The sequence below is a fragment of the Triturus cristatus genome, chromosome 7 (genome assembly GCF_964204655.1).
Source record: "Triturus cristatus chromosome 7, aTriCri1.1, whole genome shotgun sequence".
Taxonomy (NCBI): Eukaryota; Metazoa; Chordata; class Amphibia; order Caudata; family Salamandridae; genus Triturus; species Triturus cristatus.
This window is the reverse complement of record NC_140590.1, coordinates 1,177,726,158-1,177,748,762: the sequence shown is the minus strand read 5'-3', so window position 1 is coordinate 1,177,748,762 and position 22,605 is coordinate 1,177,726,158. Positions and strand designations below refer to the sequence as shown.

General features: G+C 41.0%; 1 long non-coding RNA gene across 1 annotated transcript in view; it reads right to left on the bottom strand.

Moving 5' to 3' along the window:
* The window catches only part of LOC146811382 (uncharacterized), a 133,457-nt gene that overhangs the window by 94,277 nt on the left and 16,575 nt on the right, over positions 1 to 22,605 (bottom strand). The gene's annotated exons all lie outside the window — the stretch shown is intronic.

Genomic DNA, 22,605 nt, shown 5'->3' with positions numbered 1-22,605 from the left:
TTTTTGCTACAAACTGAGCAATTTGACCTAGCATTGAAATTCAATTATAATAAAAATTCACCATGAATATAGATATGAAAAAATGTCAATTTTTTTAGCTAAATTGCACCTATAAACGTATCATATTGAATAAACTGGTGGACACCCCCATCATCTCTCCTTGCCTATTCTTGTTCCGGATAGTTTAGCCTTGTACTTACGCTCTTTTAAAGTGCAAATGCTTTGTGCAAACCTAGAATCTGATATGAATAAATATAAGTATTCATATAAGTATAAAAGTGTCTCTTTTATCGACCTGCATGGCTCCCCATAAACTTGTACCCTTTGATTTCAAATTATCTTTATTGAATTTTATGGATGGGCAGAACCCATTAGCTAATCTAGCTAATTATTTTTGCCCTTAGTAGGAAAGTATTTTACTCCTGCCCTTGCTCTCTTCCAAAGGGCTGTAGCCTTGTCCAAACCTAGGGGCATATTATCAAGAAACGGCGTTATAATTATCGCCGCTTTAGCGGCCGAATACTGCTGCTAAAGCGGCGATAATGGGCTTGATTATATGCCCTTGAGAATTCCCATAGAAGCCCATGTTCTGGTGTCAACATGGGCTTCTATTGGAATTCTCTGCGGCATATTATCAAGCCCATTATCGCCGCTTAACTGCCGCTAAAGCGGCGATACTTTTAACGCCGTGCTTGATAATATGCCCCATAGAAACTAGCAAAAATATTGGTTCTGTTGGGAATACGCTTAGTTTGAATAACATTAAATGTTTTCAATAAATATTGAATTTTTCACTTTCCTACACACACATATAGAGATAATTAATTTGAAAAAACTGAAAAATCAATTTCCTTTTTAAACTGTATTTAAATCCACATATATATTAATACTGTACAGGACTGACCAAAAAACATACAAATCACAACGTATATAATGACCAACAGTGCATAGTGACATGACAATTGACATACATTACATTAAACTGAATAGACATAAAATTCAACAGTTATGTGTTTTGAATGAAGTTGATCCAAAATGAATTGCATATGACATCCCAGTTTATATCTTCTGTTTTTGAAATGATGAAATTGCATGGACCAATCTGATGAACAACGTCGACGTTTCGACCCTAGAATAATGTGTGAGTTTGTGCGCATCAATGGCGGGTCTTCCTCAGGACAATAGTCTAAATGTCAGCCTGTAAAGACAAAACGTATAATCACAAGGGCTGTATGTGTGTGGTATGTATTGGACCTAGAGCTCATGTGAAACTCGGGCTCACCTGAAAGTTCGAAATATAAATTCATCAACACTAATGTCACATCTGATGAATTCACTGGACTTCGTTCTTCGTCAGTTCGATATTAATTCTACGATAAATAGAGCATAGTAACCATTTTGAGTGGCCATGTATAGTATTCACAATCATTATTGTGAATATCTGGCATCAACTACGTACCTTAGAAAGATTAATTAGTCAATCCTAGTGTCGCATCTGATGAATTAAATGGACTTCAATCCTCGTCTGTTCGATATATATTCTACAACCAATAAAAATATATAATCATTCTGAATGGCCAAGTATAGTATTCACAATAATTATTGTGAATGCCTGACGTCAACTACATACCTTAGGCGTTGAGCAGTCACAAGTCAAGGGACGGTGCCGTCAAAACGATCACCGAAATCTAGACATGGGGAGAGAACGGACTCGAATAAATTGCTATTCACTTAATCCGTAGGGGCCCGATAGTAGAGCCACAAGTCTCACCCCAGTGGATTTTTTAATTCAAAACGACTAAAAAGTCGTTTTCCGTGTCATAGCGTTAATCCTAAAAGAAGACAAATCTCCCGTTGTATTAAGGCTTCATTTGTTTGGTGCATTCTAAAACAGACTAAATATCGTATCAGTCCCATCCCGAAAAAATTATTACTCACTCGGGGCACAAAAAATCCACTTATAGTTCTCGACATACCATACAAGAAATGTTCGAACGCGAGGAACGAAATCAGCCGTTTATGTGCGTGAACGTGTTCTAAGTATCAGCCATTCGAAAAAATGACAGAGATTATTATGCCTGCATTCATACTACTCGTTCAACGCTGATAGTCTCAGTTATTATCAAAACCTTCCAAAACAGGTTTGTACCATATATACACTAAACAGCATGTTTAATTGTTCACTTGGAGCGCAGAAGACTAGCTTTCAGTTATTAGCAGTAGAGTCCAGCTAGTAACCAGAATATAAGTAAAACCCCTTTTAAAAAATCGGGCCCTGATTCTAAACGACTAAAGAGGTTACTCCGTAATGGAAACTAGAATCTACATTTAAATGCTGGATTACGGGTATATCTATGGTGCCTCCTCAAACGGGCTTATTATCTTAGCAGTCCCCTCCTTGAAACAACATAAATAATTACTCACTTGGAGCGCAAAGATTCCGCTTCCAGTTCACAGCGTGCCGGACAAGAAATGTTCGAACACGAGAAACGGAATCAGCTGTTTATATACGTAAGCGTGATCACCGCATCAGCCTCTCGAAAGGTTTTTCGAAAATGTGACATTGAATCTCATGTCTTCGTTGCCATTACTTGTAAAAAACTTTAATGGTCACGGTTATTTTCAAAACATTCCTACAATGGTAAAGATCATATGTAGACTGAATAGCATGTATACATACTCAGTCATCGACGCGTTGGACAAGGATGTTCAAACGCGAGGAGGAGAAATCCCGCCGTTTTTGTTCGTATAGGTTGCCGAGGCAACGGCTACTTGTAAATAATGCTATGGACCTTTCTAACCTACAGCCATATGACATCCCAATCGTCCAGGTTATTGCCAGAGCGCTCATAGAGAGAAAATCATTTATAGAAATTCAGTTTCACATTTTTAGTCTCTACCAATATGCTGTTTACAACCTGTGTTATTTTGCTATACATAAGGACTATATATAAAAAACAATGTGTAACGATTCTCATAGAACACTGAATGGAAGGCGTTGTCAATCAGATTCGTCCACACTTACACATATATAGCTGTATGGTTAAGCATATTTTGTGGAGAAATCTATATTGTCATGGGAACAAAGATCTAAATATTCACAATAGTGATTTTCACGATACTTAGAACGGTTGACTAAAACTTTAGCAAGTCAGATACTAGATTACAGATAAGATCACATTCATATTTAGGCTGGGCTCAAGTATCAACATCTATTAGATTTGAAAGACTCATATCAGATATACAGGTTACATCATTATAGCTTGCTCATCTGAATATAGGTCTCCTCGTGTTCATTAAGGCCATGGTCAATCGTTTCGAGGACATGTATCCAACGACATTCCTTATAGTTAAGGGAGCCCAAAATGTTGCCGCCTCTCTGATGTATGACAATTTTTTCAATTACCCACCACTCAATTTGTTCATGGGTATGCCCTAATCTGGAGTAATGTTCTACAAGGGGAGCTCCCTGTGTCTTACATTTTACTCTACTTACGTGCTGAAGAATTCTATTCTTCACTTTTTGGGTCGTTTGTCCTACATAGATTAAACTGCACGGGCATCTGATTGCATAGATTACATTTTGGCTATTGCAGTTTGAAAATTGTTCAAGGCCATATGTTTTGCCCCGATGCATAAACTTATCTCCAGATAAGGTGTATTGACAAGCTTTGCAGTGGCCACATCTATGATGTCCAGTTATGGGTGGTAGATTGAGTTGTGATCTAATATCTGGTTGGGACGGTGGCTTTAAATATGACGACACCACATGGTCTTTAACATTTTTAGCGCGTTTAAATGCGAATAAAGGTGGTTTGGGCATTTTAATTTCCGGACCAACCAGGTTCCAATACTTTCTGATCACCTTTTTAATCTCGTTACTGCGGGTGTTAAAGGTGGTAACGCATACTAGTTTGTCAATTTGTTGGTTCTTCGGCAGTATCTCAAGTAAGGTTTCCCTCGGTCTATACCAGGCTCTTTTTCTGGCTCTGTTAAGGAGTCCTTTTGGATATCCTCTCTCCCTCAATTTTCCAATGAGGATGTCAGTTTCCTTGAAGTAGTCACCTCTTCTGCTGCAATTGCGACGTAGCCGCAAAAATTGTCCATAAGGGAGGTTATCCCTAAGATTCCTGGGGTGGTGTGAATGGTACTGCAATAGGGTGTTCCTATCCGTGGATTTTTTGTATAGATTCATTATTATTTTACCATTCTCTTCCTCCAATGTCAAATCTAGAAATGGAATCGAATCAGTGTTGTAAGTTCTGGTGAATTGAATGTCAGTGCTGCATGAGTTAAGCCAGGTCAAGAATGATGTTAGTTGGTCTACGGTGCCTGTCCAGAGCATAATAACATCGTCAATATATCGCTTCCAAGCTGAAATATTGTTAAGATATGGGTTTTGATTTGAGTAGATATTTTTGTCCTCAAAGTCGTCCATAAACAGGTTCGCTAGGCTTGGCGCGAATCCTGCGCCCATAGCTACACCTTTGCACTGGTAATAAAAGGCATTCTGAAAGATGAAATAGTTCTTCGTCATCGCGATCCGTAGAAGTTGTACCAAAAACTCAGTGGGAATCCAATGGGGTTTTGGACGAGTATCCAACACATTGTTGATGACTTCAATTGCTTCTCCTTGTGGAATACTCGTATAAAGTGAGCACACATCAAGTGTGACAAACAGTTGTGTAGATTTATCAAATGGTTGGTCTTCAAACAACTGAATAGTGTGCATTGTGTCCCGGAGGTACGATCTTGTTTCCTGTACAAAAGGCTGTAGAAAGCTGTCAAGATATTGATTCAGGGGCTCTAGCACCGATCCACATCCAGAAACGATTGGTCTTCCCGGAGGTTTGTGTAGGTTTTTATGTATTTTAGGAATTGTGTATATTGTGGGGATCCTCGGATTTATCTTATTGAGGAACTTACATTCAGGTTCCGAGAGGAAACCTTCCTCAACTCCTCGGTTCGTGAGGTCTCGGATCAGTTTAGCAATTTCTCTTGTGGGGTCACCAGGGATACGAGCATAACTTGTTGTACAGCTGAGTTGTTGGTTAATCTCATGTACATAGTCCTCTGTATTTTGTACTACCACTGCTCCCCCTTTATCCGCAGTTTTAATCACAATCAATTTGTTTTCATTGAGTGAATGGAGGGCAAGTCGTTCCTCTTTTGTGATGTTATGTCTAATGTATTTCGTATTGCTCAATAAATCCATGACCTCACTCGCAACAATTTTTTCAAAGGCTATAATCCTTTCGTTCATTAAGTACCCAGCTGGTGTAAATGTGGATGCCGGGCGAAAGTCTGTTGCCGCTATCCTCTTGTTATAATCACCTTTCTTTAAGAAATAGTGCTTTAAACGTATTTTTCTGAAGAATTGCTGCAATTCCAGTTTGATGTTAAACGAATTTGGTATAGTAGTCGGTACAAAAGACAGCCCTCGTGCTAGAACGTCGTGTTCAGCCTTGTTCAAGGTGTAATTTGAAATATTCACAATAGGATCTTTTTGGTTGTCAATATTAGATGGAACTACTTCGACTTCATTTATCAATGTAGGAATTACCATCGATACGTCTGTCGTCTGGTTCGAATTTCGCCATGGTTCTGAGGTGGCTGTGTTTGAAAACGTACTCTCGTATTGCCACGTTGATTGCCCTTCCCCTGGTTCCATCTCTGAGGTCTCCTCCAATTCTGGTCCCGGCTGGTCCATATGGGTTCCCCTAAAAAAGGAGAGGATGAAGTAGAAGGGCCAAAATTGTCCTGATACGTAGAATGTGATTGGTATATTGGTCCCTGTTGGAGACTCGATTCCTGTGGCTGAAACCGTGGTCCTGAAGAGTAAGTACGTAAATCTGAACTAGTACTGGGTTGGTCTGATTCGTTATCTGACCCACTGCCAAAGGAAGAATTTGAAAAGGTGGCAAACCTTCTTGTATTTTGTCTATTGCGATTAGTGAAGTATCCTTGCGCGTCCTGAATGTAATAGTCGTCACATATGTAGGGATACGTAATCTTCTTGTCGTATAGCCTGATATCCTTGGCCAATTTTTCTAGTTTTTTATTTAATGTTGCAGTATTAAATTCAGCTGTTGCCTTTTCAGCCCTTTCCAAGGCTTCCCTTGCGTTCTTTAATCCTTTGTCTTCCAGGATCTCCTTTTTAAGGTCAGCTATCTCTTGCATCAATTTTTTGGCATAGTCCAGTGCAGTTTCTACCCCTAACACCATCCAGTGTCGGGAGCAGTTGTTTGCCACAAAGCTGAAACCCTCACGGAATTTTGGTAAATCAATGAAAATGGCTGGTTCGTTGCGTACTTGTAATCCCTTCGGTATGATGTTCGCTTGTAGATATTTTGTCAACAAATGGCCATGCAAACGAGTACGTATTAGCTTCTTCTCTAATCTTTCTAGTCTTGACAATTTATCATTCAAAGTAGTATCTATTGGAGTTAGGCCTGTGCCTAAATAATCAAATTCTGCCTGTTCTTGAATCAATTTGTTGATATAGTCCTCACTATAGGACAGTGTTTCTTTCTCAGACATAATATGATTTTTCAAGTCAATAAATGACAAACGACCCTCGCAGATAAAAATCTGCACCAGATAACCATTAAGAGTAATGGGGTAACCCAGTGACCCTCAGAACCTGGGTGTATATATGAAGCAAAAATATTGGTTCTGTTGGGAATACGCTTAGTTTGAATAACATTAAATGTTTTCAATAAATATTGAATTTTTCACTTTCCTACACACACATATAGAGATAATTAATTTGAAAAAACTGAAAAATCAATTTCCTTTTTAAACTGTATTTAAATCCACATATATATTAATACTGTACAGGACTGACCAAAAAACATACAAATCACAACGTATATAATGACCAACAGTGCATAGTGACATGACAATTGACATACATTACATTAAACTGAATAGACATAAAATTCAACAGTTATGTGTTTTGAATGAAGTTGATCCAAAATGAATTGCATATGACATCCCAGTTTATATCTTCTGTTTTTGAAATGATGAAATTGCATGGACCAATCTGATGAACAACGTCGACGTTTCGACCCTAGAATAATGTGTGAGTTTGTGCGCATCAATGGCGGGTCTTCCTCAGGACAATAGTCTAAATGTCAGCCTGTAAAGACAAAACGTATAATCACAAGGGCTGTATGTGTGTGGTATGTATTGGACCTAGAGCTCATGTGAAACTCGGGCTCACCTGAAAGTTCGAAATATAAATTCATCAACACTAATGTCACATCTGATGAATTCACTGGACTTCGTTCTTCGTCAGTTCGATATTAATTCTACGATAAATAGAGCATAGTAACCATTTTGAGTGGCCATGTATAGTATTCACAATCATTATTGTGAATATCTGGCATCAACTACGTACCTTAGAAAGATTAATTAGTCAATCCTAGTGTCGCATCTGATGAATTAAATGGACTTCAATCCTCGTCTGTTCGATATATATTCTACAACCAATAAAAATATATAATCATTCTGAATGGCCAAGTATAGTATTCACAATAATTATTGTGAATGCCTGACGTCAACTACATACATTAGGCGTTGAGCAGTCACAAGTCAAGGGACGGTGCCGTCAAAACGATCACCGAAATCTAGACATGGGGAGAGAACGGACTCGAATAAATTGCTATTCACTTAATCCGTAGGGGCCCGATAGTAGAGCCACAAGTCTCACCCCAGTGGATTTTTTAATTCAAAACGACTAAAAAGTCGTTTACCGTGTCATAGCGTTAATCCTAAAAGAAGACAAATCTCCCGTTGTATTAAGGCTTCATTTGTTTGGTGCATTCTAAAACAGACTAAATATCGTATCAGTCCCATCCCGAAAAAATTATTACTCACTCGGGGCACAAAAAATCCACTTATAGTTCTCGACATACCATACAAGAAATGTTCGAACGCGAGGAACGAAATCAGCCGTTTATGTGCGTGAACGTGTTCTAAGTATCAGCCATTCGAAAAAATGACAGAGATTATTATGCCTGCATTCATACTACTCGTTCAACGCGGATAGTCTCAGTTATTATCAAAACCTTCCAAAACAGGTTTGTACCATATATACACTAAACAGCATGTTTAATTGTTCACTTGGAGCGCAGAAGACTAGCTTTCAGTTATTAGCAGTAGAGTCCAGCTAGTAACCAGAATATAAGTAAAACCCCTTTTAAAAAATCGGGCCCGGATTCTAAACGACTAAAGAGGTTACTCCGTAATGGAAACTAGAATCTACATTTAAATGCTGGATTACGGGTATATCTATGGTGCCTCCTCAAACGGGCTTATTATCTTAGCAGTCCCCTCCTTGAAACAACATAAATAATTACTCACTTGGAGCGCAAAGATTCCGCTTCCAGTTCACAGCGTGCCGGACAAGAAATGTTCGAACACGAGAAACGGAATCAGCTGTTTATATACGTAAGCGTGATCACCGCATCAGCCTCTCGAAAGGTTTTTCGAAAATGTGACATTGAATCTCATGTCTTCGTTGCCATTACTTGTAAAAAACTTTAATGGTCACGGTTATTTTCAAAACATTCCTACAATGGTAAAGATCATATGTAGACTGAATAGCATGTATACATACTCAGTCATCGACGCGTTGGACAAGGATGTTCAAACGCGAGGAGGAGAAATCCCGCCGTTTTTGTTCGTATAGGTTGCCGAGGCAACGGCTACTTGTAAATAATGCTATGGACCTTTCTAACCTACAGCCATATGACATCCCAATCGTCCAGGTTATTGCCAGAGCGCTCATAGAGAGAAAATCATTTATAGAAATTCAGTTTCACATTTTTAGTCTCTACCAATATGCTGTTTACAACCTGTGTTATTTTGCTATACATAAGGACTATATATAAAAAACAATGTGTAACGATTCTCATAGAACACTGAATGGAAGGCGTTGTCAATCAGATTCGTCCACACTTACACATATATAGCTGTATGGTTAAGCATATTTTGTGGAGAAATCTATATTGTCATGGGAACAAAGATCTAAATATTCACAATAGTGATTTTCACGATACTTAGAACGGTTGACTAAAACTTTAGCAAGTCAGATACTAGATTACAGATAAGATCACATTCATATTTAGGCTGGGCTCAAGTATCAACATCTATTAGATTTGAAAGACTCATATCAGATATACAGGTTACATCATTATAGCTTGCTCATCTGAATATAGGTCTCCTCGTGTTCATTAAGGCCATGGTCAATCGTTTCGAGGACATGTATCCAACGACATTCCTTATAGTTAAGGGAGCCCAAAATGTTGCCGCCTCTCTGATGTATGACAATTTTTTCAATTACCCACCACTCAATTTGTTCATGGGTATGCCCTAATCTGGAGTAATGTTCTACAAGCCGAGCTCCCTGTGTCTTACATTTTACTCTACTTACGTGCTGAAGAATTCTATTCTTCACTTTTTCGGTGATCGTTTTGACGGCACCGTCCCTTGACTTGTGACTGCTCAACGCCTAAGGTATGTAGTTGACGTCAGGCATTCACAATAATTATTGTGAATACTATACTTGGCCATTCAGAATGATTATATATTTTTATTGGTTGTAGAATATATATCGAACAGACGAGGATTGAAGTCCATTTAATTCATCAGATGCGACACTAGGATTGACTAATTAATCTTTCTAAGGTACGTAGTTGATGCCAGATATTCACAATAATGATTGTGAATACTATACATGGCCACTCAAAATGGTTACTATGCTCTATTTATCGTAGAATTAATATCGAACTGACGAAGAACGAAGTCCAGTGAATTCATCAGATGTGACATTAGTGTTGATGAATTTATATTTCGAACTTTCAGGTGAGCCCGAGTTTCACATGAGCTCTAGGTCCAATACATACCACACACATACAGCCCTTGTGATTATACGTTTTGTCTTTACAGGCTGACATTTAGACTATTGTCCTGAGGAAGACCCGCCATTGATGCGCACAAACTCACACATTATTCTAGGGTCGAAACGTCGACGTTGTTCATCAGATTGGTCCATGCAATTTCATCATTTCAAAAACAGAAGATATAAACTGGGATGTCATATGCAATTCATTTTGGATCAACTTCATTCAAAACACATAACTGTTGAATTTTATGTCTATTCAGTTTAATGTAATGTATGTCAATTGTCATGTCACTATGCACTGTTGGTCATTATATACGTTGTGATTTGTATGTTTTTTGGTCAGTCCTGTACAGTATTAATATATATGTGGATTTAAATACAGTTTAAAAAGGAAATTGATTTTTCAGTTTTTTCAAATTAATTATCTCTATATGTGTGTGTAGGAAAGTGAAAAATTCAATATTTATTGAAAACATTTAATGTTATTCAAACTAAGCGTATTCCCAACAGAACCAATATTTTTGCTTCATATATACACCCAGGTTCTGAGGGTCACTGGGTTACCCCATTACTCTTAATGGTTATCTGGTGCAGATTTTTATCTGCGAGGGTCGTTTGTCATTTATTGACTTGAAAAATCATATTATGTCTGAGAAAGAAACACTGTCCTATAGTGAGGACTATATCAACAAATTGATTCAAGAACAGGCAGAATTTGATTATTTAGGCACAGGCCTAACTCCAATAGATACTACTTTGAATGATAAATTGTCAAGACTAGAAAGATTAGAGAAGAAGCTAATACGTACTCGTTTGCATGGCCATTTGTTGACAAAATATCTACAAGCGAACATCATACCGAAGGGATTACAAGTACGCAACGAACCAGCCATTTTCATTGATTTACCAAAATTCCGTGAGGGTTTCAGCTTTGTGGCAAACAACTGCTCCCGACACTGGATGGTGTTAGGGGTAGAAACTGCACTGGACTATGCCAAAAAATTGATGCAAGAGATAGCTGACCTTAAAAAGGAGATCCTGGAAGACAAAGGATTAAAGAACGCAAGGGAAGCCTTGGAAAGGGCTGAAAAGGCAACAGCTGAATTTAATACTGCAACATTAAATAAAAAACTAGAAAAATTGGCCAAGGATATCAGGCTATACGACAAGAAGATTACGTATCCCTACATATGTGACGACTATTACATTCAGGACGCGCAAGGATACTTCACTAATCGCAATAGACAAAATACAAGAAGGTTTGCCACCTTTTCAAATTCTTCCTTTGGCAGTGGGTCAGATAACGAATCAGACCAACCCAGTACTAGTTCAGATTTACGTACTTACTCTTCAGGACCACGGTTTCAGCCACAGGAATCGAGTCTCCAACAGGGACCAATATACCAATCACATTCTACGTATCAGGACAATTTTGGCCCTTCTACTTCATCCTCTCCTTTTTTAGGGGAACCCATATGGACCAGCCGGGACCAGAATTGGAGGAGACCTCAGAGATGGAACCAGGGGAAGGGCAATCAACGTGGCAATACGAGAGTACGTTTTCAAACACAGCCACCTCAGAACCATGGCGAAATTCGAACCAGACGACAGACGTATCGATGGTAATTCCTACATTGATAAATGAAGTCGAAGTAGTTCCATCTAATATTGACAACCAAAAAGATCCTATTGTGAATATTTCAAATTACACCTTGAACAAGGCTGAACACGACGTTCTAGCACGAGGGCTGTCTTTTGTACCGACTACTATACCAAATTCGTTTAACATCAAACTGGAATTGCAGCAATTCTTCAGAAAAATACGTTTAAAGCACTATTTCTTAAAGAAAGGTGATTATAACAAGAGGATAGCGGCAACAGACTTTCGCCCGGCATCCACATTTACACCAGCTGGGTACTTAATGAACGAAAGGATTATAGCCTTTGAAAAAATTGTTGCGAGTGAGGTCATGGATTTATTGAGCAATACGAAATACATTAGACATAACATCACAAAAGAGGAACGACTTGCCCTCCATTCACTCAATGAAAACAAATTGATTGTGATTAAAACTGCGGATAAAGGGGGAGCAGTGGTAGTACAAAATACAGAGGACTATGTACATGAGATTAACCAACAACTCAGCTGTACAACAAGTTATGCTCGTATCCCTGGTGACCCCACAAGAGAAATTGCTAAACTGATCCGAGACCTCACGAACCGAGGAGTTGAGGAAGGTTTCCTCTCGGAACCTGAATGTAAGTTCCTCAATAAGATAAATCCGAGGATCCCCACAATATACACAATTCCTAAAATACATAAAAACCTACACAAACCTCCGGGAAGACCAATCGTTTCTGGATGTGGATCGGTGCTAGAGCCCCTGAATCAATATCTTGACAGCTTTCTACAGCCTTTTGTACAGGAAACAAGATCGTACCTCCGGGACACAATGCACACTATTCAGTTGTTTGAAGACCAACCATTTGATAAATCTACACAACTGTTTGTCACACTTGATGTGTGCTCACTTTATACGAGTATTCCACAAGGAGAAGCAATTGAAGTCATCAACAATGTGTTGGATACTCGTCCAAAACCCCATTGGATTCCCACTGAGTTTTTGGTACAACTTCTACGGATCGCGATGACGAAGAACTATTTCATCTTTCAGAATGCCTTTTATTACCAGTGCAAAGGTGTAGCTATGGGCGCAGGATTCGCGCCAAGCCTAGCGAACCTGTTTATGGACGACTTTGAGGACAAAAATATCTACTCAAATCAAAACCCATATCTTAACAATATTTCAGCTTGGAAGCGATATATTGACGATGTTATTATGCTCTGGACAGGCACCGTAGACCAACTAACATCATTCTTGACCTGGCTTAACTCATGCAGCACTGACATTCAATTCACCAGAACTTACAACACTGATTCGATTCCATTTCTAGATTTGACATTGGAGGAAGAGAATGGTAAAATAATAATGAATCTATACAAAAAATCCACGGATAGGAACACCCTATTGCAGTACCATTCACACCACCCCAGGAATCTTAGGGATAACCTCCCTTATGGACAATTTTTGCGGCTACGTCGCAATTGCAGCAGAAGAGGTGACTACTTCAAGGAAACTGACATCCTCATTGGAAAATTGAGGGAGAGAGGATATCCAAAAGGACTCCTTAACAGAGCCAGAAAAAGAGCCTGGTATAGACCGAGGGAAACCTTACTTGAGATACTGCCGAAGAACCAACAAATTGACAAACTAGTATGCGTTACCACCTTTAACACCCGCAGTAACGAGATTAAAAAGGTGATCAGAAAGTATTGGAACCTGGTTGGTCCGGAAATTAAAATGCCCAAACCACCTTTATTCGCATTTAAACGCGCTAAAAATTTTAAAGACCATGTGGTGTCGTCATATTTAAAGCCACCGTCCCAACCAGATATTAGATCACAACTCAATCTACCACCCATAACTGGACATCATAGATGTGGCCACTGCAAAGCTTGTCAATACACCTTATCTGGAGATAAGTTTATGCATCGGGGCAAAACATATGGCCTTGAACAATTTTCAAACTGCAATAGCCAAAATGTAATCTATGCAATCAGATGCCCGTGCAGTTTAATCTATGTAGGACAAACGACCCAAAAAGTGAAGAATAGAATTCTTCAGCACGTAAGTAGAGTAAAATGTAAGACACAGGGAGCTCCCCTTGTAGAACATTACTCCAGATTAGGGCATACCCATGAACAAATTGAGTGGTGGGTAATTGAAAAAATTGTCATACATCAGAGAGGCGGCAACATTTTGGGCTCCCTTAACTATAAGGAATGTCGTTGGATACATGTCCTCGAAACGATTGACCATGGCCTTAATGAACACGAGGAGACCTATATTCAGATGAGCAAGCTATAATGATGTAACCTGTATATCTGATATGAGTCTTTCAAATCTAATAGATGTTGATACTTGAGCCCAGCCTAAATATGAATGTGATCTTATCTGTAATCTAGTATCTGACTTGCTAAAGTTTTAGTCAACCGTTCTAAGTATCGTGAAAATCACTATTGTGAATATTTAGATCTTTGTTCCCATGACAATATAGATTTCTCCACAAAATATGCTTAACCATACAGCTATATATGTGTAAGTGTGGACGAATCTGATTGACAACGCCTTCCATTCAGTGTTCTATGAGAATCGTTACACATTGTTTTTTATATATAGTCCTTATGTATAGCAAAATAACACAGGTTGTAAACAGCATATTGGTAGAGACTAAAAATGTGAAACTGAATTTCTATAAATGATTTTCTCTCTATGAGCGCTCTGGCAATAACCTGGACGATTGGGATGTCATATGGCTGTAGGTTAGAAAGGTCCATAGCATTATTTACAAGTAGCCGTTGCCTCGGCAACCTATACGAACAAAAACGGCGGGATTTCTCCTCCTCGCGTTTGAACATCCTTGTCCAACGCGTCGATGACTGAGTATGTATACATGCTATTCAGTCTACATATGATCTTTACCATTGTAGGAATGTTTTGAAAATAACCGTGACCATTAAAGTTTTTTACAAGTAATGGCAACGAAGACATGAGATTCAATGTCACATTTTCGAAAAACCTTTCGAGAGGCTGATGCGGTGATCACGCTTACGTATATAAACAGCTGATTCCGTTTCTCGTGTTCGAACATTTCTTGTCCGGCACGCTGTGAACTGGAAGCGGAATCTTTGCGCTCCAAGTGAGTAATTATTTATGTTGTTTCAAGGAGGGGACTGCTAAGATAATAAGCCCGTTTGAGGAGGCACCATAGATATACCCGTAATCCAGCATTTAAATGTAGATTCTAGTTTCCATTACGGAGTAACCTCTTTAGTCGTTTAGAATCAGGGCCCGATTTTTTAAAAGGGGTTTTACTTATATTCTGGTTACTAGCTGGACTCTACTGCTAATAACTGAAAGCTAGTCTTCTGCGCTCCAAGTGAACAATTAAACATGCTGTTTAGTGTATATATGGTACAAACCTGTTTTGGAAGGTTTTGATAATAACTGAGACTATCAGCGTTGAACGAGTAGTATGAATGCAGGCATAATAATCTCTGTCATTTTTTCGAATGGCTGATACTTAGAACACGTTCACGCACATAAACGGCTGATTTCGTTCCTCGCGTTCGAACATTTCTTGTATGGTATGTCGAGAACTATAAGTGGATTTTTTGTGCCCCGAGTGAGTAATAATTTTTTCGGGATGGGACTGATACGATATTTAGTCTGTTTTAGAATGCACCAAACAAATGAAGCCTTAATACAACGGGAGATTTGTCTTCTTTTAGGATTAACGCTATGACACGGTAAACGACTTTTTAGTCGTTTTGAATTAAAAAATCCACTGGGGTGAGACTTGTGGCTCTACTATCGGGCCCCTACGGATTAAGTGAATAGCAATTTATTTGAGTCCGTTCTCTCCCCATGTCTAGATTTCGGTGATCGTTTTGACGGCACCGTCCCTTGACTTGTGACTGCTCAACGCCTAAGGTATGTAGTTGACGTCAGGCATTCACAATAATTATTGTGAATACTATACTTGGCCATTCAGAATGATTATATATTTTTATTGGTTGTAGAATATATATCGAACAGACGAGGATTGAAGTCCATTTAATTCATCAGATGCGACACTAGGATTGACTAATTAATCTTTCTAAGGTACGTAGTTGATGCCAGATATTCACAATAATGATTGTGAATACTATACATGGCCACTCAAAATGGTTACTATGCTCTATTTATCGTAGAATTAATATCGAACTGACGAAGAACGAAGTCCAGTGAATTCATCAGATGTGACATTAGTGTTGATGAATTTATATTTCGAACTTTCAGGTGAGCCCGAGTTTCACATGAGCTCTAGGTCCAATACATACCACACACATACAGCCCTTGTGATTATACGTTTTGTCTTTACAGGCTGACATTTAGACTATTGTCCTGAGGAAGACCCGCCATTGATGCGCACAAACTCACACATTATTCTAGGGTCGAAACGTCGACGTTGTTCATCAGATTGGTCCATGCAATTTCATCATTTCAAAAACAGAAGATATAAACTGGGATGTCATATGCAATTCATTTTGGATCAACTTCATTCAAAACACATAACTGTTGAATTTTATGTCTATTCAGTTTAATGTAATGTATGTCAATTGTCATGTCACTATGCACTGTTGGTCATTATATACGTTGTGATTTGTATGTTTTTTGGTCAGTCCTGTACAGTATTAATATATATGTGGATTTAAATACAGTTTAAAAAGGAAATTGATTTTTCAGTTTTTTCAAATTAATTATCTCTATATGTGTGTGTAGGAAAGTGAAAAATTCAATATTTATTGAAAACATTTAATGTTATTCAAACTAAGCGTATTCCCAACAGAACCAATATTTTTGCTTCATATATACACCCAGGTTCTGAGGGTCACTGGGTTACCCCATTACTTTTCATAGAAACTAGCAACTGAGCATTAGATGAATAAACAGCTCAATCGTAAATAAAGTGCAAATGCTTTCTAGATGAATGAATAGCTCAATCGTAAATAAAGTGCAAATGCTTTGTGATTGATTGAATATCTTTATTCGATTGGCAAAAAGCAATCATAAAAGTGCAATAAAAACGGTTTAAAAACACCAGTAAATTCAAAAACGCTTTGTGGATTTCAGCTGTCTTGAATGAAAACGCACTTACTAATGTATTTCCCCTCTCAACAAATTATTCTTTCACTTGTTCCATTTCTTTTAAAATCGGGTTTAAAAATGTTACCCCCTTGCATGCCAGGGGAATCGAAGTGCCGCTTAACCAAGTGATTTCCCCTTGCCTGCAAGTCCTGTGGAAAGGCGCCTACAAGATCTGCAAGGTATACATTAAACAGACTTTGGACCAAGACACACCCCTGTTTAAGGCCGCTTTGGTATCAGTCTTCTTGTTTGTCACTCGGCTACCATCCCCATTTTGATCCAGTCAGTTTTGGCATTTTAACCAACAGAACATTGCATGCTGGGGTTTTGATCCCGTAATGAAACTGCTATAAGCACAACTACAACAAGCCCCACAGTGCAACATGCTGTTAGCTGAAAGAAAAAAATGTTATTCTATCTCGTAGTGCAAATTTGCAGAGTTGTGAAAATGCAAAAACAAACTTAGTTCCTGGCTTTCTGCCTTTTCTCTTGTAGTCAGTCATGGGTTAAACAGCCCAGCGGATAAGAAGGCAGAGTTAGTCTTTGAGGTGCAGATGCCAGCATCTCCTGTTGTTGGGCTAACGTTAACCCTCCCTAGATAACCAGCTTGCTAAAAGGGTCTATGTACCAGGGCAAGTTAAAAGTGTCTAGAGATCAACAGACTGTAAGCTATGCTACAGAATGTTGTGAACCTTATTCTGCACACAAATTAATGAACAAAGTTATATAAAAAAAATAGCATCTAAAGAGAGAAAAAAGAAAAATAATGACCTTTCAAACCCTCTTCTCCAGCCCATCCTCGGGGGTTTGTGTGATTTAGGTGGCACGCTCACCACCGCTGTGGTAAGCCCTTCCTCACACAAGTTCCATACAGGATGCAGGCGCTGCCCTGCGATGGCCGCCACTAGTGGGCTTTACAAGAAGAAGAGAGGGAGACTCCTGGTGGTTTGTTCAAAAGTGCTCATGGCATAATATACTTAGAAACACAGTTTATACAGAACAGTTATATCAGCAATGTGAGCATAAATTGTGATGGCAACCCAAAGGGGCTTGGTGCAGGTTGTGCTCGTGACACAGGGAGTAACGGCGCAAGTGACAAGTGCGAAAAACAGTGGAAGGCGCAAAGTGAAACAGTGACAAAAAGTTATATACAGTGATCAATGGTTCAGCAAGGATAATTATATACAATGACTGTACATGCTCTTTGATTTTTGAGAACCAAAGTAGAATGTGCGCAGCGAGTTGCACTGAAAGGTAAGTCGACGGCGTTTCGGTCCTATTTAGTCAGGACCATCATCAGGACCTGATTGGCAAAGTATTTGGAGTCCTGTATAAGGGAGGAAAAAGAAGGTTCATGGTGGGAGCCAGGAGTATGGGGTCGCAGGGGCTGTGGCCAAACAAAGGTGGTAGGAGTTCAGCCTACCTGCAGGTCAATTGAACAAACAGGTCAGATCGAGGTGGATCAAGGTGTACCGGCGTGTTAGGAAGGAAACACGGGTACGGCGTAGCGTGGGTTGCATCTACGCGAAGTAAGGGATGGGTAGATGATCCCTAGATAAGATAAAGATGGCATGAATTGTCTGCATCGGGAGGGAAGTGCACGCGGGGGAAGGTGAGAAAACAGACTCACCTATGGAAAGCCAATGTACCAGCACAGGTGAAAGGAAACCCGGGTACGGCGCAGCGTAGAAGGCGTCTACTTAAATGAATGTGGGAATGGTCTAGTGGCTATAAGTTGTTAGTGAGGGTGCACTCAATTGTTCTGTATTTCTAATATAAATTTTCTTAACCACGGGTGCTATACTACTGGTATGTGTTGACGTCACACACTGGTTAAACTAAAATGGGATTCAGGTTGAGGGCCTGATTGTAGTATGCACTGTTCCGAATGAACATACAAGTTCAAAATCTTGTTTAACAAAACAAATAACTCAGTGTTTTAGAACATATGTTTGTTATTGCACATTTTCACAAAAACATCACATATTGATTGAAATCAACATTTTTTTACATCTTTTTTTATAATAACCATATCACCTTGTTGGTTATTTGAAACATAATAAATGTATGGAATAAAATACTATCTGGCACATGCATCAACCAAAAATCAAGTCGCAAAAATACAGAATCGCTAAAATCACCCGTTAGCGAGTGGCAAAAAACGATTCCCAATGCATCAACACAAATCGGTAAAAAATAAAGAATCGCAAAATAATTCCCCGCTAAAATAAACAAATCGCTAAAAGAAGCCCCATCAAAATAACGAATCGCAAAACACAAAAATCGCAAATACCGAATTCACTAATAGCGCCCGGCAAGTGCCAATCGCAAATGACTAATCGCTAATGAATGCATCAAAAATCGCAAATACCGAAAATCCCAAAATTCGCTATTTAGCATGAGCAGATTAAGGGGAATCAGAACCTGGAGGTAAAGTTTCATTTAAAAAAAAAAAATCCAAAAAAATACTACATGTGCCACAGATGCTACCAATCAGTAAGCCATTCAAATAGGGCCAGGAGACCCTGTTTCCTTGCACGAAATGGCAGCCCTCTACGTGCTTGCAAGGAGGATGCGAATTAATGCAGCAGGACAGCGCAGGAGAAGGGTCCAGGAGAGAGTTTTCAGAGTGCGCATCACATTGCTAGGACAAAATGAGGATGAGGTTTACGACAAGTATCGTCTCAATCGTGCCATGATCATGCGCCTAATTGCAGACCTTGAACCACTACTGCAGCACCAGACACGTCGGACCAATGCAATTCCTGCGCACTTCCAGGTCCTATGCAGCCTGCACCTACTGGCCTCTGGAAGTTTCCAGGGGGACATCACCGTAGCGGGAGGCGTATCACAAAGCGCACTTTCACGCTTCTTCCACAAATTCATTGATGCCATGCTGACAATGATACATACCCACATCAGCTTCCCCACAACCCCACAGCAGTTGGACCACACCAAACAGGCATTCTACCAGGTGGCCCAATTCCCCCATGTCATAGGATGCATCGACTGCACGCATGTCCCCATCTGTCCACCCTCAGCCAATGAGTACATTTTCCGTAACCGGAAGTCCTACCACTCCATCAACGTGCAGGTCGTGTGCGATGCCAAGCACATCATCACGGACCTAGTGGCACAATTTCCAGGGAGCACACACAACTCCTACATATTCAGACACAGTGGCATCCACAGGCGCCTACTCAATGGAGAATTGGAGAGGGACTCCTGCTTGATACGTATACATACCTCTTCAAAACATGAACATCACACATGTATATTCATCACTGTTGCTAAGCCTTTGCTTCCATCTTGTAGGTGACAGTGCATACGCCCTGCGTGAATTTATCCTCACCCCCTACATCAATTCAGCAACACCACAGGAGCAACGCTACAATGCGGCCCACATAAGCACCAGAAATGTGATAGAGAGGACCTTTGGGATTCTGAAGAGTCGCTTCAGAATCTTACATAAGACTGGTGGTGCCTTGCAATACAAACCAGACACCTGCTGCAGGATTGCAGCAGTATGTGCCATGCTGCACAACATCGCAACCAGAAGGGGGATACCCATAGAGGTGGACAGGAACGACGACTACCGGGATGACCAACCACCCGCACAACACCGACAGGCACACGTTCCCAACACAGCTGAGGGCCAAAGGAGGCAGACATACATCACGCAACATAATTTCTGACCCAGGTAAGAATGATCCATGACAAAATCAATTGTGGTGCTACTGTTTAATGCACAGGACCACTGATGTATGTGCGGGCACACATGAATGCGATTTAGAGCTCCCCCACACAATGAGGAACTAAACATGCCCGTTGTAGTCACGGGTGTGCAATTGTACAATTGGAGAGGACCATGGTTACCCCACCATGGTCAGGGATGGCGTACTGTATGTCTAGTGGCGCTGCCACGAATGCCCAGCCTCCTATCACCTGTCTCCTCCACCTCACCACGGCCTGTCCCTGTGGCGGTGGCTGTGGAGCAGCGCGAACTGCGCCTCCTGGTGCTGGTCTCCACCACGGATACGCTGCTGACACTTGAGGCAGCCTCACTGCCGTCCTCCCCTCCCAAGGTGCTGCCACTGAAAGTTCCGCTCTGCAAGTGTTCCACTGCAGTGGTCACCTGGCCTAGGGCCTTTGCGACGTCACCACAATAAAGGCCCAGGTCCACCTGCAGTGACACGGAGCGTCGGGCCAATACAGCAGTGCTGTTGCACAGCCTAGTGATGGCCTTGGTTGATGCAGTGGAACGGAGCAAGTTCTGTCTGTGCCTCCGTCACTCACTGTGATGCCCTGCTATGATGGCACGGGTGAGTTCCTGGAGGTCCTCACTCAGTTTTCCGTTCCCCTCTGCCACTACAGTGGTCATGTCCTGCACTGCCTCTGTCAGGGTACACATTTGCTTTGCAAGGCGCGACATGTGTATGCTAATGGTCCCCATGCGTCTCCCCTGCAGGCGCTGGACACGCAGCATCTGTGCCTCGATGCCACCATATGGGGAGCTTGCCTGGTCGGCTACATCCGAAGTGCTGCGCAGGGACCTGCGCCGCTGCGTGACTCGGCCACGTGCTGGTGGTGGTGCTGGCGGTGTGACAACTGTTGGACTTTGGGGAGATGGTGTTGCAGGACTCGGGCATGCATCCATCACCTGCATGGAGGGGACTTGTGCCCTGCGTCTTCGCGGTTTGGTTGCAGTTGGTGCAGCAGGTGGTGGTGGTGGTGGTGGTGATGGTATGGTTGCTGGTGGAGGTGGGGATTGACCCTCCTGCGGAGTGTCACCATCAGAATCAGCTGGTGTCTCCGAGATGATGAGGCGGCCGCTGTCATCTGAATCGCCAGGAGATGCATCTGTGTGTGAAACAGTGCATGGTTAGTGGGATTATTACGACATCAGTTTGTAAATTTTCATACATGTCCTTCTATTAATTACAATATTTGAGTCTATGTTTGGCTTCTACTGCTGTTGGGAAATATTTTTGCTTTTATGACTATACTTGCACACCGGGCTGACATGACTACGACTCCCATGATGCACTACTGATATGAGGGAAGATGCGTGGTGCACTTCTGCCTGCACACTGTGATCGAGCTGGGGGGATGGGAATGGGTATACGATATGCAGGTTATGGGCGCAGGCATGCATCTTACCTTGTTCAGTTGTGGCTGCGGCGGAGGTGTCCATCTGCGTGACTCCCACGACTGCCTCTGGCTCGATGGTCCCCTCGACTAGCTCCTCCAGGGCAGTGTTTGCAGGCACTGTGGATAGTCCCCCTCCTGTGCCAGCTGCCTCCCTGACCCTTTCTGCGATCCTCTCCTTGGCCCTCTTCCTGAGGTCGTACCACCTCTTCTTTAGTTCGTCAATGCTGCGGGGCGTCACAACCACGGCATTGACCCTCTCCCTGATGCGCAGCCATATGCGTCTTTTTTCTGCCTCTGGCACCTTGAGAGACAGCTTTCCGAACAGCCTATCATGTTTGCTGCTCACCCCCTCGATCAGGTGCTCCAGTTCCCGGTCTGAGAACTTTCGCTTCCTCTTCCTGGCTGTTTCAGCGCTGCCTGGTGCATCCTTGTTCATCCTGGTGAGGGTAGGGTGGAAGTCTTGTCAGTGAGGATTCTGTAGCCTCAAGCTGTGTACTGTTCCTCCTCCTGTGAGCTCCTCAGGCGAGTGAATGAGGGTGGGGCAGCTGTACTTCCTGGTAGTGATGTCATAAGACCGTTCCCAGAGCGACCCGTTTTTTGCGATTTTGCTATTACCGATTTCGCTAATACCGATTTCGGTATTACCGAAATCGCTATTACTGATTTCGCTAATACCGAATTCGCTTTTTGCTTATCGGTGTTTGCTCTACTCGCTAATGTGGATTCGGTAAATATTCGCGATTTTTAAGGATTCGCTCATTTTTACCGAATCTGTTGATGCATTCTGAAATG